General features: G+C 39.9%; 1 protein-coding gene across 8 annotated transcripts in view; it reads left to right on the top strand.

The window, feature by feature from the left end:
• The window catches only part of auts2a (activator of transcription and developmental regulator AUTS2 a), a 357,677-nt gene that overhangs the window by 46,966 nt on the left and 297,761 nt on the right, over positions 1 to 12,950 (top strand). The gene's annotated exons all lie outside the window — the stretch shown is intronic.

Below are 12,950 nucleotides of genomic sequence, written 5' to 3'. Positions count from 1 at the left end.
TGTGATTGAGGCCTCACAGCCTTGTCACACTTCAATCGTGAAGCTCGGGAATATGCAATTGAACAATGTCTGCTCCATGAGACAAAAGTGACTGGATTTCTCTGAAGACACATACCCAACAGGTTCCTGGTTACACTAGGGTATAGCCCAGGGGTGGTCAAACGTTTTTACTCGCGGGCCACAATGGGCTCTAAAATTTCACAGAGGGGCCAGGCCAGGAGTATTTGGAGGGAGTGTTTGGCCCGGATATACTCACACAGACATAGGCTACCTGCAGTTGAAATTTGCATATTTGGCACGGCAGCCAATCAGTAGCCTGCTTCGTGCTTCGGACTTTCCCAAGCGTTATAAGGTCGTGCGTTTGCATATTATTCTCCAAAATAGATGCACAGAACCTCAGCCCAGAAGAAAGATTCAAAAGAAGCTAACCAAATTTGTGACACTACAAAATGTAAACGTACATCATACCGTGACTGTAAAGTGTACTTGAGAGTTATGAAAGGCGCTTTGTGGCTTGTAGCAGACAACGCAACGCAAACATTGCATTGTGTACCATGTTGACCAACGACAACTGGAGCAAAATCTTCAGACAGAGATATTTACTGTAAATTGAGCAAGGTAGCATTTGTGGTAGGTACAGCCTTAATTAAAAAAAATGATGCGAAAATGTTTTTTATTGCGATTACTCATCGTATTGTGTTTTAAGTTGTGAAAAATGGGACAGGCAGCTTTATGACCGGGCAGACAACTCTGAAAAGTTGCCTGCCCGGCCATAAAGCTGCCTGCCCCATTTTTTTGTCGTCCACTAACTTTTTGTCATGACTTTCAGACACTGTTTTTACTATAATTTGGACAAATTCGGCGGGCCGGAATAAAAAGCCTAACGGGCCGTATGTGGCCCGCGGGCCGTAGTTTGCCCATGTCTGGTATAGCCCATATCTCCTGCCCATGCACTCTTTGTCAAGGCTTCAGTGCATCTCCAAGGAGTCTCTCTTGCAAGCTGTAAAAGCTGCAATTTCCGTGGTACTACTCAGTTTGCCTTATATTGCCAGCAGACTCCCTTGAACATTAATGCTTTGTGGTAAATCAAACTGCCAGGAATAGTAGAGCCACAGGGAAGGTTATTGCTCGTTCATTTTGCCCTCTGAGTCGAGGTAGTGAACACATCTTATCGTAATTCTCTGTGGTCTACTGAAGATAAAGATCCCCTCAGAATGGGATGAGTTAATATAATCAGGTGAGTGTATTTAATAGCCTGCCAATGTTGTGTACAGTGTAAATCAAAATAACACATTTTGGTTGCTATATTAATATATAAAACACATTGTGACATTATCAAATGGTGCTCTTCTGACCAGGTGGCTTTGTGTGCAATTTTAAGAGTTGATTTGTCAACAGATAAATTCTGAACTAATGTTTAGCTCCCCTTTACAAGATCAATGCAACATGGCCCATTGTATTGCCGTTGACCACTGACCGCACTTCAGTTTTTAAAGTGGCCATATTGGGATCAATATTACATGAAAAAATATTTAATCAAGGGCTGGAATACATCCTTTGACAAGAAGAGTTGCTTCTTATTCACACAAGGGAAGCAAAACAAGAGCAACCCTGTCTCATTTCCGGCTCCTGATCTTATCATCCACACTTTAAGGCGCATCTGAGAGCATTAATTTTTTTCAAAAAGCCAAGTGTTCCTTGTAATGCAGTGTGGTTTATGCATGGATCAATATTCTGATTTCTTTTAATGTAATACTTCTCGAACTGCTTCATATAACAAAGTGGGCGCAGAAAAGTGGTTAAGATGAAATAATGGTGTCTTTTGTGTTCCATAATATTTATTTTGACTTCATGATGTTGTCACGCAAGTGGCTGCCTTAACAACACCTCCTATATTTTGTTCTTCTTTCCTTTACTCTTTCTTTCATAATTTTGCTGATGTGAATTGTGAATTTCTCCAATAAAGGTTAGCTCATCTAATCCAATCTAATATATTCTTTCTTGAATGTGCTTTGTAACAGCTGCAGCCATTGTGCAAGCTTTACTGAAAGCTGGATCATATTGTATTGTATTGTAATCACTTTAGCGTCATACCCTTTAGTGGATGCATACTGCGAGCACATCCACAGCTACTGTCTTCTATCCTACACGGCTTATAATATTTTTTCAATAGGCCATTCATTGAAGGTGCGCCTTATGGTCTGGAATGTGCTATTGTGCAGAAAATACGATAATGCCTGTTCAGGATTTTGAATGGATTTTATACGGAGATACGTTGTGGAATTGCAACTTATATGCATATATCATCTGTCAAGGTTGAGGAGACAACAACATGTGTTCTGGTGCTCTGTGCTTCTATGATGAAGGAGAAAAGGCTCAGCCAGGGTCCAGCCTCCATAGCCTGAAAGACAATGGTTTGTTGGGATGCATTAATAATCCTTGTAACACATGTTCACATCTTTGAAACTTGGTGCTTAATGTGTTTGCTCTTATGGACATACAGTACATTATCCATCCATCCATCCATTTTCCGTACCGCTTATTCCTCATTAGGGTCGTGGGGGGTGCTGGAGCTGGAGCCTATCTCAGCTGTCTTTGGGCACAAGGCGGGGGACACCTGAATTGGTTGCCAGCCAATCGCAGGGCACACAAAGAGATACAACAGTCACTCTCACACTCACACCTCGGGACAATTTGGAGTGGTCAATCTGCCTGCCATACATGTTTTTGGAGTGTGGGAGGAAACCGGAGGACCTGGAGAAAACCCACACGGGTCCGGGGCGAACATACAAACTTCACACAGGGAGGCCGGACCGGGATGCGAACCGGCGACCTTTGCACTGTGTAGCCTGTGTGCTAAACACTCGACTACCGGGCCGCCACAGTACATTATGTGATATGCATTGTTCAAAGGCAGGCAATCTTCAATTTAGGCAGAATTATTTCATATTAAAATGGCCATTGGTGGCTACAGACAGGATGCCTGACAATGACATCATACTACTGGATGCAGCAGCCTCCCCCTTGCTTGTATCATTTAGAGGATAAGCTTCTTATCTTTGCTTTTGGGCTTAGGGTGTTGTCACACAGAGGTCCTCCAAATGTGCTCGAAAGATGACTGAGCAGACACAAATCGCTCCCTTATCTTTGTCCTGCATCCCATCCATGTTCTGATTGTTGAACTTCATACTGTCAGGTGAATTTGTTCACTTTTTATCAGTCTTTCAGGCATCGTATCACACTGATCCTGTGTTTTGCTATGAATTTTCCAGAATAATTCTTCTAAACCCAATACATTGAATCTTAATCCAAAAAAGAAATTGCTGTAGTAGCACTGATTTAGTTAAGAAAGACACACAGGCACGCATTCACTTTAATTTAATTCTGCATGTGCGCACTAACAAGCAATGTCAAAGCGTTCCCTTTTCTCTCCCCTCCAAGGGAAATCTTTCAGATTTGAAGCATGTTCTATTGTATTTTTAGTTGTAGTTTATCATGAGAAAACAAGCACTGAATAAATACAACATCATATAAAAATAGCACATCGACCTCCCAGTGCAGAGGTTTAGGGCTCTGACATCCATGTATGATGTTTGTATGTTCTCTATGTGCCTGTGTGAGCTTTCTCTGGGTACTTTTCTTCCACATTCATAAAACATGCATGGCAGGTTAATGTAATACTCAAAATTACCCCTCTGTGTGAGTGTGACCGCAAAATATTGTTCATCTTTCTGTGCCCATCAATTGGATCAGAATCAGAAAACCTTTATTTGTCACACAATGGGGAAATTTGCAGTCCACAGCAGCAATTTGAAAGGGGATAGGGTGGGGGGGGGGGGTGAAAGGATAGAAGAACAACATATTCTAAGCATAGTAAAATAAAAATGTCAACTGTATACTGTAAATGGGCAAAACCTAGCAGGGTATACACCGCCTACTGCCCAAAGGTGTCTGGGATAGGCTCCTGCACACCCCACTACCCTTGTGAGAAGGCCGTTCCAAAATAAAAATGAAAAATTAAAATGATAATAAATACCGTATTACTGCACTGTCACCTATGCTATTTTTTCAAATGTTTCATTCAGATATTTTTATAAATAGAATAGAGCCAGTGTTGTGGTCCCCCACGTTGGGAATTGTGGTTGCTGCCACTCCTCATCAGTGAATCGGCTCCAAGGGGGTGTATTTTCCCCCCTTCCCACTATTCCCTGTTCCTTGCCATGTATTTTTTTAATATATATATTTCTTTGTGTGTGTGTCTGTGTGTGTGCATGTGCGTGAGCATAGCTAGTGGGATACAGTAGATACAGTATGTGTATGTCGGCAGGGGTGGCTGGGGGACCTCTTTTCATGTTGCAATTTTAATTATTTTAATTGCCAAGCACTTTGAGTGGCGTTTTTATGTCTGAAAAGTGCCAAATAAATACAATTTGATTGAAGATCTAGTTCCTTCATTTGGGCAGCAGTGTAAACTGGACAAAGAAAACCTCTTCACCCACGTTTTGGTCGGGTCAGGATTATTTTCTTTTGCTGTTATATTTTATGACAATGTGTTCCTTTTGATTCAAGATTCTGTTTCTGCATTTTATACATCTTTAAAAGTAGATTTGACGAGGTCAAGGTATGACTTCAAATCCATTTGAAGTCACAAGACCATTCTATTTATACCTCATATTCTTCATTCACAACCCACTTTTAACCACATTTTATGTCATTTTATTTCTCACTTTTTTTAACGTGCAGATGAATAAAACATTTTTGTTTATTACCAAATGTTTCACTCACATGAGCTGTTCCAACTGCCCAGCAGAGTTAGATGATTTAGTTCTGACATTATTTACTGAAATACTTTTCTAACAAAAGCAAAACAGGTCTGATATGTACAACTACTTGAGGGCATCTTGCAGTGAATTCTGGCACTTCCTAAGAGTCTCCTTTTTTGCTGGCTCTCGCCCATTGTGAAGGTGGTCAGCTTTCACTGGGTCTCTAATTACTAGTGGAGGGCCAAGTATGTGGTCTCTTGTTACACTGTTAGCCTTAATGTGTGTGGCCTATATATAGTGCCAGTCTTGGCTCGCCGGTGGGCAGCAGCCTCTGCACTCTTTATCGAGGCAGGAAATTGAGTTGTGCATGCGTACACACGCACATCCACACACACACACATAAGCACACAAACACATGCATGTGCTTCCCCTCTATACACCATTCATTTTACTCAATGTTCACTGATCAGAGATAAGCTATGTTTATGGAATTAATATTACTCTTGGCGAAAATTCTATGCACTGTTATGCCCGAGGGAAATTTAAATACTGCCTGCGAAAGTGTAATCACCCAAAATAACCTCAAGAATGCTACACTACATTATGTTGAAATGGAGTGATTTACAAGAAGAACTTGCATACAAATAAAACCAAGGAACCTCAGCCTGATGTTTTAAAATATACTTGTGCTATTTGTTTTAGCGCTCTTTTGTTTCTGTTTCTGTTAAGAAGTTGTTGTTTGGAGAAATACAAAATGTTGACACAAAACTGTAGACCAAAACTGTAGACCGGACACAAAACTGTAGACCGGACATTTTTCTGATACGACCGCATCTGTCCCTTACTATTTTTTTGATTTGAGTGTGCAGCAATGATTGTTTTGCATCTTTTGCACCTGTTCTGAATCACACTGCTGCTAAAATGCATACATGTAATCTTTTTTTAAAGTACAGTAAAGTCTCGTTATATCGATATTCTAGGGAGTCCGAAAAATATCGATATAACCGGGACTATCGATATATCCGACCCTGCGCGCATGTAATTTTCTTCGTGCGTGCATAGAAATAGTATCGTAATAAGCGGGACTATCGATATAACCGATATCGATATAACGAGACTTTACTGTACCATATATCCAAACAACAATTTATTCATTGAGCAACAAGTTCTCAGATAAAAAAAGAAGCTCCCTGAGAACATCGCTCAATTTAATGATCTTCTTCTACGTGTCCAGTTGCTAGGCAACATGCACCATTCTTTCTGCAGCCTGAAACCCCCAAAGAAACATTACTTCATTGACATTGCGAGTTTAGAAATGATAGCAAGGTTTGCAAAATCATTGAGGCTAAATCTAGGATTCTAAATAAATAAACATGCCTAAATCTAGAGTTCTATTCAGGCATGTAAACTTCTCACAGGGAGCATTTTTAAAAATCCTTCCTTCTTGGATAAAGATCTTCTTCTTTTCCTTTCGGCTTTTTCCTTCAAGGGGTCGCCACAGCGAATCCGTGTCCTCCCTCTTCAGAGGTTTGATTAACATGTTTGTTTTGGCCAAGCTTTTATGTGGGATGCCCTTCCTGACGCAACCCTCTGTATTTATCCGGGCTTGGGACCGGCACAAGAAGATACTGGCTTGTGCCCCCCTGTGGCCTGGCATCATTTGGGGTGTGTTAATCATTTCCTACTTGGTGGTTCAACTATTTATTTGGATTAGTTTCAATTGTGCAAGACATCTGGGCTAATCGAACATCCCGAGAGATTGCCATGCTACTTGTAGTACCATGAACCCAAACACTTGTTCTCTAATCAGAGAAAAAAACACACTTTACCATTTTGACATTCATTATCCTCTCTGAAAATGTAATTGCATTCATGATGCACTATTTCCAGAAAACGACTGGGAATACTTAGGATGCTTTCAGCAGACACATTTCTTCTGAAATATGATTTGAAATGGGCATATACTGCGTAAATCCATCCTCATTTTGAGGCGGATGATTCACATTTAATTTGGGTTAATTTGAGTTCTGATTGGAAGTTGTGAGAAGTGGGGGTCTCATTTGACATCTACCACTTTATAACCCTACTTACCACTTATTCTGTTCAGTGTCCCAGAAAGGAGAGCGGCCCATTGCGATTGATTTAGGGCAAATTGACTCATTACCAATCAATCACAGGACAAGTTAAAAACAACCCAGACTTTTACAAACGGTGAGACTTTCACATTGAACCACTTCAACAAGCTAAGTATAAACATAAAAAAGAAGAAATCTCATGTCATCTTTATTACAATACAATGCAATACATATTGATTCAGATCGCGCTTTAACGACAGCTGAAGCTGTAACAAAGCGCTTAACATGGACAGCTATCATATATAAGAAATAAAGCAGACACAATGATAGTGGAACCCACCAGGGACTGAGACCAAGAGTCTACTATGCATGTGTATACGCTACATTCCACTGTGTAGGAATGTGATTGAGACACAGCTCCCTTCAGCATCGATTGGAGCCTTGTCATTCTGCAAGGGGGATAGCCCCCATCTCCGGCCCCTTCTCATGGTTTATCACTTTTCCCCAGGAAATGTTGTGAACATATATCAAGAGTGAGGCCCTTTGAGACTTTGATGTGATGAAGGGCTATGTGAGTACATTTGACTTGACTTATTGCACACAAGTTGCTGAAGCGAGTGATAAACTTGTGACCCACAGCACTTCTGTTGATCTGTGATCATCAGAATCAGAATCAGAATACCTTTATTCGTCCCGCAATGGGGAAATTTGCAGTCCACAGCAGCAATTGAAGAGGGATGGGGTTGGGGTGGGAGTGAAAGGATAGAAAACAAGATATTCTAAGCATAACAAAATGTCAACTGTATACTGTTATCGGATATCATCGAACAATAAATTGATACATATTCAACTTAACAGCCAAGAAAATAGTTGTTTTGGTGTGTGACTTGTGGTAACCCTGTATTGATTTTTTTTTCTATTTAAGACTCATTTCAATTACATCTGGAAGACAGCTTTTACCACAGAAGTCAATAAAACATGAAACCAGAGAATTAAACCCCGTGGTACATTGGATACTTTTGTCTGATATTCACAAGTACAAATTACAATCGTTAGTCATAAAAACATACACCATAGAATGTACCCCCTCCCCATTGATTAAATTGATCATTGAATGTGTCTGATTTTCGGTTCACTCGATTGCGACAACACTGTAACACAACATGCGTAATGAATCGATCAATCTAACTGTTGCATTGATGTAACAGTTGGATTATCCCTGAGGGGATTGGCTCGGCCTGGAGCCTGTTTGACGGGGGTGACGGGCTGTTAGTCTGAGCCAAATTCAGGTCAAAATGTGACATTAATTCTCAGAAATTATTCCATTTGTAAGATTCATGTGACAACATTAACTTGAGTTTTATTTATTTAATTACCCTCAGACACGACACTAACAATGTTTGTGTACCATGGTACTTCTACTTGTGAAATTATCTCATTCACTGCCATTCACACATTTATTTGGGAATTGAAAATATGACGCAGAGCGCCATTCTCGAATTTCTCATCTCTCATCTCATCTCATTTTCCGTAGCGCTTATTCCTCATTAGGGTCGCGGGGGTTGCTGGAGCCTATCTCAGCTGTCTTCGGGCACGAGGTGGGGGACACCCTGAATTGGTTGCCAGCCAATTGCAGGGCGCACTTTTTCTCGAATTTATGTTATTATAATATATAATATTATAATTTATGTTAGTCCTTTTTTCCTGCTTCAGCTGTTGTTAAAGCACTATACAAACCAATATCTATGTATTGCATTGTATTTTGGACAGCCTCTGGGATTTCAGGCTCATATAACTTCAGACCCGTTTAATTTAGGAATTAACTACATATTTCAGATGAAAGAAGATTGTCTAAGGTTTCTTACGCTGCATTAAATTTTTGTGGGTCCTGCTTCTGGGATAAACTTTCTAACTAGACAAAAAATTGTTAGTATGGATGCTCTATTTATGTGCTGTCCTAACCCATTACAAGCCCCTCAGAACTTCAGATAAAAATCTTTTCAAAAGCAAATTAAAAAAAATCTAAATATGTAACAAACGCATTACAATTACATTACTGCACAATAAATGAAACTCATGTATTGTACAAAAAGCAAAGAATAAAAATCAATGAAGTTGTAACTGCATTCTCTTTTTTTCAAAAGAACTTTGCTTATCACTGTAAAATTCTTCTAATCAAGAGTGACATTTTAAGCACTACTTAAAATTAAGTAAGGAATATTGAAGCCATATTATTCATTATTTTAGCTGTTACACTCGCATTAAAATCACATACAAAGCAGTGAAGCTTCACGAATCACACCTATAATTGGCTGCATGACTGCAAAGAGCAACGATAAATCAGTTCCAGCAGACACAAAGCTGATTCAATGCTATTCCACGGGTACGGAAAATGTGATAAACAGGTCAAGGGCTCTCTTAAGAAGGAGAGACAATTCACGGCTCCACTTAACAGGGTAGCTCAAGTTTAATACGCACTGTTGTCCAGAAGTACCCCTCAAGGAGTACTTACACTTATGGCTCTTTATTCTCTTTATTAGCCCCTATTAGATCACCAGTAATTGTTTACACTGACGTTTGCCTTGTAGAACGTTTCAGTGTTATGATGATGATTAAATTAGCTTTGATAATAAGTGTTTATTAGTGCGTGTTTGGATGTTTGTGCAATCTTTTGCCAACTGCTGAAGTGTTACGGGACTGTTGCTCCATCCTTCTTCATCTCTTCACCTTCTCCCATATGAGGAACTTTATTCATTAAGTTAATTTTAAATAATGTATTTTGAGTTAATCTTCTGTCATTTGTTGGGTTTGGAGCGGTGGTTCCTGAACTGGGTTCGATTGAACCCTAGGGATTCAATAAATTGGTCTCAGGGGTGCGGTGGATCTTCCGCCGCAGAGGTCCACCCCTCAGTCTAGTCTGCAGTTAGTGGGCGCAGTTATTGAAAGAAAGGTTTGGTGAATGAGATTATGAAACTGGTGGGGTTCGGTGCCTCCAACAAGATTAAGAACCGCTGATCTAGAGTAATTATTCGGTAGGTCAAGTTACTGGGTGGGCTTTACAGCTTCCCCAAAACTCAGTTGGGGTGGGCTCCAGTATCCATGCCACCAGAACATCCATCTCCATCCATCCATCCATCCATTCATCCATCCATTCATTCATCCATTCATTCATTCATTCATTCATTCATTCATCCAATTTCCAGACCGCTTTATCCTCATTAGGGTGGCGGGGGTGCTGGAGCCTATCCTAGCCGTCTTCGGGCACTCGGCGCGGGGCACTCTGAATTAGTTCCCAGCCAATCGCAGGGCACACAGAGACAAATAATACTTTGAAAATCGATGTATGGGTGAAACCTATTCGCCTAAAACTTAAGCTGCAAATCTATACTTAAGTCGAATGTGGTTTGTTTTGTTTAAAACACATTGTGGTTCTGTATGAAGGCATAATCATACAAATAAACCCCTCCGTGTTCAACTGCCTTTATCAACATGTTTACATTATAAAATTATAATTCTCTTAATATCTGGATGACAAGATGCAAACTCGTGTGTGTGTGTGTGTGTGTGTGTGTGTGTGTGTGTGTGTGTGTGTGTGTGTGTGTGTGTGTGTGTGTGTGTGTGTACGTGTAAATATTTATCGATCAATATCTAGATTCCATTTCTGTATATAGACACACAATAGCTTTTGCACATCATCTTGCAAGAAGTGAAAACAATCATTTGACCCCCGTCTGTGTTCCAGTGCATTGGAATACTTACCTGCAAACTTGCAATTCATAATGCTTGAAAATTGCTTTCGTTACTGGCAGACAATCGCAATAATAAAGATTGGAGATAGAGCCACAGAGAGCAATTATTTTCATTCCAACGTCTCCACAAATCGCTGAAAGAAGAAATTTATCTCACTATTGTTCAATGAGCCAGCAAAACATATTGTGTATAATTTATTTCCAGCAATCATTGTGTTTTGGCGACTTAGAGGCATGCAACACGCTGGCTCAAGCAATTCTGTCAACCCAATCATGCATTTGTCACTTATTATATGTGCGCAATTCACGTCATTATGCATTCCCTTTCCTGGAAGACTTTGAGTGAAAAGGGAAATCACATAAACTTGAACCTGCACTTCATTCAATGTGACTGAAACAATTTACGGGGTGTTTCTGATATGCATACCTGAAATTGCAACACTGAATCAAACAAGGTTGCTTTGAGGTGCATTCTTTGAAGGCATCTTTGGGAAATCATCAGGACATCATACAATTATCTATGAATTATCTGCATGTGGTAATATTGAATGCGTTTGCATATGATATGAAAAACCGAAGTTTGTAAAGATTGAATTGCAGTGTGCCAGGAATTGACCCCTGGGCATACCACATGTGATGTAATATCTGCGGAATGCATTTCTTATCCATAAGGAATAAGGCCTGTTTTAGTTTCGTTTTGAACCAGTTAAGTTAAACTTTATGATTAAGATGACCCATCAATCAAATATTTTATGGTTTACTATGTCAAATGAACGACTGCCATTTAGTACAGATCTTTCTCCACTTTCATCAGTGCTATTTTTGTACGATGATAACAGAAAAAAGGGAGAAAAAAAAAACCAATGCATCGCCTTGTAGAAATGTATTTGGTGTATCTTTTTCTGGGCAATAATTGGAAATGGGTTTGAGATTGGCAGACAATGGGCTTTTTCGTGATTCTTTTTCATGGGTGGTTTGATGACAGGTGTTATATGTGTTTTGTAACCTGACTGAAGACCCCTGTTAATAATAAGAAAGATCTCTGGTGCAAGGCAGCTAAGTCATTCACTGCCAGACAATGTGCAAAAATGTGTCCACTCCAGTGCAAGGGTCATTTTTACTCAAATTGCAGGAGTCACAGAATATAGATTTTTAGCACTATATTAACACTCTATTCAGTGTTAGAAACCTTCGACTCTCTTCTTTAACAGAAAAAGGGTTAATTCCTAAGTTATATTGGTCTGGAGTGATCTGAGCTTGAAATGGGGGCGGCTGTACAAAATACAATACATTACGTATATATTCATTTATATAGCGCTTTAACAACAGCTGAAGCTGGAGCAAAGCACTGACATGGACAAAAGGTAAAAGGTAAATGCTGCCCCCTTGTGGAAGGAAAAAACATGGCCAGAGGTCGGACCCATGCTTTATCAGCGCCCCCCGCAAGAAAAACCAAAACCTGAACAAATTCGGGAATGGTACTCCACATCATGCTTTTCAATTCAGGAATAAATACGGCAAAGGCAGGGAATGAGTTAAAAACAGTTTAAAGGACAACCGACGTCACTTTTTTGTTTCTTAACTGACATCAGAAAAACATTTTATAGCATCTAAAATACCCAAAACACACAGTATGATATATTTTTTATTCAAAAACAAAACAACAATAAAAATGACAACGTGTCCAAAATCTGCAAAAAATTGAGCTGCGAATTGGGCATTTTCAGAAAGTCCCGCCCCCAGTTCGTGACGCCAGGCCAAGATGTCTTGCATTGCTGGAGAATCAAAACAATGGCTTCAGATTCGGAGAATATGCTTTCTTGTTACACATCCAGTTATTAATATGATTCAAATAGTTCTGAAGAGGAAAGCATACATGTTTGCAATCGATTAAGAGGTTTTTTTGGGGCGTTTTAATGGCTCAAGATTGACGTGTGGTGTCACAGAAAATGCAGAAGATGGTGGCAGAGCCCCGTGTAAGGAATGAATCAGCCCGTTTCCACAGGCTGATAAATTCCTTCCATGGAGCTTGGACGCCCTCTTCTGGCGGCTTTTGGGTGCAACATGAGGTTTTCAGACCAAACAAGTACAGCAAAATACATTGACGTGATGGAAGGACTGCTACAATGTGTCTTTTTTTTGGTCAGGGCGTTCCTTTAGCGACGTCAGGTACGGAGTCGTCACCAACTCAAAAACACGACTTCCCGAATATTCAGCGTGAGTCTTAAAATGTAAAATATAGCTATATGCGATGGAATCTTATTAAAATACGCTCAGTAGAAGTCATTTGAAGCCATTTTACAAATTATGGACACAACTTGTCCGGAGACATCTTGATGGGTCAAACACTAACTAGGAACACT

This window comes from Hippocampus bargibanti, linkage group LG16 (assembly GCF_051943395.1).
Source record: "Hippocampus bargibanti isolate YZ-2025 linkage group LG16, ASM5194339v1, whole genome shotgun sequence".
Lineage (NCBI taxonomy): Eukaryota > Metazoa > Chordata > Actinopteri > Syngnathiformes > Syngnathidae > Hippocampus > Hippocampus bargibanti.
Note: the sequence above shows the minus strand (reverse complement) of the source record. Positions and strands in the feature narration are given on the sequence as shown.